This window comes from Pelodiscus sinensis, chromosome 1 (genome assembly GCF_049634645.1).
Source record: "Pelodiscus sinensis isolate JC-2024 chromosome 1, ASM4963464v1, whole genome shotgun sequence".
NCBI lineage: Eukaryota > Metazoa > Chordata > Testudines > Trionychidae > Pelodiscus > Pelodiscus sinensis.
In genome coordinates, this window is record NC_134711.1 from 297,897,316 (window position 1) to 297,902,672 (window position 5,357).

At 39.5% G+C, this 5,357-nt stretch overlaps 1 long non-coding RNA gene across 1 annotated transcript; it reads left to right on the plus strand.

Annotated features, from left to right (window-relative positions):
* Nucleotides 1-279: 279 nt before the first annotated feature.
* Nucleotides 280-1,321, plus strand: LOC142827137 (uncharacterized). The gene is made up of 2 exons (XR_012901588.1): nucleotides 280-909; nucleotides 1,189-1,321. It is a non-coding gene; the product is annotated as an uncharacterized LOC142827137 (long non-coding RNA).
* Nucleotides 1,322-5,357: the final 4,036 nt, after the last annotated feature.

Sequence of the window (5,357 nt, forward strand, 5' to 3'; positions counted from 1 at the left end):
ATGGATGGGGACATATTTATGATCATCCAAAGCTGCTCTCTGATTGCTGGATTGGACCTTTTTCATAGCATCCCAGACATGCACCAGCTCACAATGATGCGGACAGGTCCTTATAATTCAAAACAAACAAAAAAATCTCTCACATACCCCATAAGAAAAAAAAAAAGAGTTCTTCCTTTATTTTTTTTAAAGACAAAACCCCTGCCCCCTTCCACCTGTGCATTTTAAAAAGGGGTTTTTTTTATATAAAGCCACACAGATTTTGCTGCATTTACCGTGACACCTATAAACTTACACTTTGACCCCTGAATGAAGTTAAGCTCATAAATAGAAAAGACCAGATTTAGAAATGTGTTGAACAAGTGAAGCTCTCACTGAGTTCAAAGGGAGCAGTGTGCGCTTAGCACCTCTGAAAAATCAGGCCACTTTTCTGTAGCTGCCTGACTATTCATTTTGGAGTCTAACCTTCACACAACCGGCTTTAAAAATGTTGCCCTCGGGGTTTCAGTTCCAGGTGAGTGGTGGGGGAAAGAATCACAGAATCATACAACTGGGAAGAATCTCACAAGGTCATCCAGTCCAGTCACTGCACTCATGGCAGGATCAAGCACCATCTACATTTTCCCTGACAGATGTTTGTCTAATGTGCTCTTAAAAAATCTCCAGTGATGGAGATTCCACAAGCTCCCTAGGCATAATTTCAGACCACAGAGAGACTTGAGACAGACACTTTGTATTTGAAGGGGAAATTAATTTTTCCAGATTTTAGCCCTTCAATCCTGTACTACAAGACAGAGGAGGTAGAAATGAAGTAACCCAACAAGCAACAAATGAAGCAACAAATCTGTACTCTGCCCTGCAAAGGTGAATCAGAAGGTCAGAAAGTTCTGAGGACAGAGTGGAGATCAGGTAAGTATCCTGTTTACAAAATTTTATGTTACTGGAAATCAGAAACATATGTTTGCTGAACTTGTTGAATTTTTTGTGATGTGACTGACAAGATTTTGTGTTTTTTATTTTTTTTGGGGGGGGGGAGGTTGCTTTTGGTTTTTGTTTCCTCAGCTCAGTATATATGTACACGGACATAATATCTTGAGACTGTAGCGTATGATGTTATAGGTAATGGAGTTATACATAATTGATGATTTTTTCATATGCACAAGTGTATCTTGCTGTTTAATTCTATAGTATCTGTACTAAACAGAAGAAAGAAAGAAAGAAAGAAAGAAAGAAAGAAAGAAAGAAAGAAAGAAAGAAAGAAAGAAAGAAAGAAAGAAAGAAAGAAAGAAAGAAAGAAAGAAAGAAAGAAAGAAAGAAAGAAGATTAAAATCAGTGTAATCCAACATCACAACTGCTACCACTTTAAGCGCCTGTTACAAATGTAATTATCTTCAGTATCCAGATGATTCAAGTCATGTAACTGCATAATTAGGGTCTCTTCTGGTTTGTCATTATAGTAGACTAAATAAGATTTTTAAATGGTTTGATCTTATCTGTTGTTTTCTACTGCGTCATCTGAATTTTCTTGGTAGCTATTAATAGGACAATTAATAAAAAAAAAAAAAAGGAAACATTTTGTTCCTGTTTTCCAGTAATAACTCTTGCTAATTTCCATTGCAAAGTGTTTTCCTCGGGCTTTGGAAAAAAGCATTGCACTGATAATAAGTCATTTATTTCTGTGAATAGTAAAACCTCTACTTAATAGCTGCGAATAAACAAGTAAACATTTTCCTTCAGAAAAAAACACACACCTAAAATAGTTCAAAATGACCTATGATGCAAAATGGACTGATCTGAAAGTGGCAGATTTTTCCCCGTAACAGAATATTGTCTGAGGCCTCAGAACAGGGGAAAATATCAGACTTGTTTACAGGTATTGATGTACCTAGAGACTGAATACTATACATACCACCAAGGCCATGAAAATAGAGCAGCAGTCTTGAGAGCTGAGTAATAGGGTCAAATAACAATTAAGCAGAAGTGGCCCACAGATATTATGAAGTCATTCAAACACTCAGGCTCTGACGAAGACAATTAGGGTACGTCTAGACTACAGGCTTTTGTCGACAGAAGTTTTGTCGACAGATACTGTCGACAAAGCTTCTGTCGACAGAGCGTCTAGACTACATTTAGTTCTGTCGACAAAGCAAGCTGCTTTGTCGACAAAACCCTATAGTCTAGACACAACCCTAGATGCAATAACACCTTCTGTCGACAAAACTCTGTCGACAAAAGGCATTATGCCTTGTAAAATGAGGTTTACCAGCGTCGACAAAACTGCTGAGTTCTGTCGACGTTATGTTGACAGAACTCAGCGGTAGTGTAGACGCAGGTATAGTTTAGTCGAACAAAAGTCCACTTTTGTCAACAAAACTCTGTAGTCTAGACACACCCTTAGTAAATCATCTCACAAACAGTAAGACGTTATATCACTTTATGGTTGTATATCTGAGAACACTCTATTAAGCATTATTATCCCTACAGAAGGCAAGGAGGAGGCCCAGGGAGTGACCTTCCAAAGTCAAATGTCACAGCTGGCAATAGCATGTTTGTATTCCAAGTTCCCACGCCAGGGCCGTATCCACTGGACCACACTTCCCTCCTGTACATAATGAGTAATAACAATTTTTGAAGAATATATTCCAGTAAAAGTCTTAGAGGGGTGGCTCTGTTAGTCTGTAACTTAAAAAAAAATTAAAAATGAGTGGTCCTATAGCACCTTAGAGACTAACAAAAGAATATAGATAGTATCATGAACTTTTGTGGACATGACCCACTTTTTCAGGTAAGTGGAGCAAGAGGCATAGAGGGGCACAGAAACCCCCAAAATTTAAAGCAGTAAAAGAGGGGAGAGGAAGAGGAGAAAAAAAACCTTGTCAATTAAAGCGTACATGCTAAATGAGGCTAATAGAGTGGGCTGTAGGTGTCTGATACTTAGCTTTTGATGTCATTTGGAAGTTGAATATAACGGACCATCCAGTAATGTCTTTGACACTTTTACACACGGATTGAGCAAATTTGCATATGAAGGCCAGTTCCCCAGTCTCTCTAGTTGGTTCCTGAAATTATTTTGCAAGAGGATAGCCATTTTTAGAACCATTAATGAGTGCCCCAGCAAAGTAAAGTTTATTTCAGTAAAGTAACCCATTTGCTTTTCAGCACGTAAAGCATACTATCACAAAGGGGGAAATACAGTATTCTCTTGTAAAAGGCCAAGGAGTAGCCAAATGGCCAATTTACAATTTGTGCTTTGGCACCTTCTGAGAATATTTTCTGTTCATATCTATTTACCCAAATTGTGAAGTCTGAGATGTGCTGCTGCCAATCACTAACAAAGAAGTCTCCCTTTCTGGTTTACTATTATGACAAGATGCAATCCTAATTAAAATATTGATTACAATATCCTCATTATGAGTACTTTACATCTATATAAGAATTTCACACATGCAATGCAAGATTTGGCAAGAAAACTATTATTTATGCGGATGTTACTTCATTAACAATTCACACACTTTGTGAATACGCACATCCCACTCTTTGGCTTCCTTAGTGTTGGCTCAATAGTTGTAAAATGAACATTTGCCAAAAGTCATGCTCAGGGGAATAGGTTCATATGCTGCAAGCACTGATCAAAAAGCTGGTATGTAAAGGGGACAAAGTTGCCATGGGATATGGCTGTGCAACAAATATATTAGAAAGAGTTCTGGCACAGCATAGCTGGTCCCTGTTGAAAGACAAGACTCAGCTCTCCTAGACCAGAGAGCGGGAATCCAACCCTGCCAATTAAAGAGATCTGGTTTAGACTTAAGCCTACAAAAGACTGCTAGTACTCAGATGGAAGAGGGATTGATTGACACAATCCCCTTTTTTTTGCCTGGAGAGAGAAAGTAATAGAGGAAGAGTCATTTCTTATAGTGGGCTCCCTGGAGCAAGGAGCCAGGTGCTCAGGGAGATAGAAGCAGGAGAGTTTCTCCTGCTGACAGAGCTACTGCCTCCTGCAGATTGTTTTATTAAGCCCATGGAGATCTCTCTCCCATTGGCATCCAACACCCTCACCAGAACTGCTTGGCTATTTTTCAAAATGAACAAGTTAGCACAAATACCACAAATTTGGTGTTTAATTATGCTGAGGTGTTATCAAAACTGCATTTTGTTCCCAAAAAATAATTTTGGCTGAAAAAAAAATCGCTTGACACTAATTAGGAAGAATTCCAGGTTTTAACAGAGATACATTCTCATTCATTGGGCAATTATATGCTGCTTTTATTGAGCTGATTTGCAGCTTTTTCTATCATCCCATGATGTCAGTCTTTGTAGCTCATTAACATCTTTATTTTTTTTTCTGTGTGTGGTTTAATTGCTTTTGTTTCTTCAGAGAAAAGGAGAAAAGAAAGACAAATGCTGTGGTTTTGAGGGGGACATAGCTACTGAATTGTATTGACTGCTACTCTAAGGTCAAGCTGCAAAAATGCCAAAGTCCATGGCCTGATGACATCGGCTTCTAAAGCTGTATTTGAGTCAAGTCTGGCCCTGAGCCAACTGTACTTCTCCTATGCCACCCCTCTTCTGGATTCAGGGATCTGTCAGCTTTTCTCCCACACACCACTTCACTAATGGTAACACAGCTGTAGCATTCTCTGCTTCTGCCCCCGTATCCCAGACTTTAGAAAGTGACTCTACTGCTCCTTGGCTCTGTCTGTCTGTTAAACAGGGAATTGCCAAATAGTGTGGATCCATTTACTTGGATTCCCTGTATAGAAGTCGATGCCCAAGTTCTTCCCTCCCTTTCATCACCTGAGCACAGTTATATAGGGGCTTGCAACAGTATGGAAAGGAAACTTTTATCATTCAACCCCACTTTTATCTTGGCTTGCAGACTGCTTACAACAATTACTAACAACAGAGGTGCTGAAGCTAAGTGTGCAGGATGCAATTTGCTTTTCATGTACAATGTGTTTATTTTAAATTGGCTTCTCTGCTTGGCTTCTGCTAACCTCTAAAGATGGGAAAATAACCATTTTCCACTTACTACTGGGCATGACCTATTGCTGAGGCTGCAGGCATGCGAAATAAAATCGTGGTGATATTCAGTCACAATTGTACAAGTGAGAGTGCTGAATTATCATGCCAGAAGGATGTACAATAGTCTGAGCAATAATCAACAGTAAGGGTAAGCAATGAGTCAGCTGACCAGGATGAGGACAGTCTTGCCTAATGGTCAGAGCCATAGTCAGTCACTGGGAGCCAAAGGCCATGGGTGAAAACTGGAAGTCAGGAACTAGTGCGAGCATAGTCTCAGGCAAGGAACGGTTCAAGGCAGGGGCAGGACAGAGGCAAGGCTGGATGTGTGGCGGGAA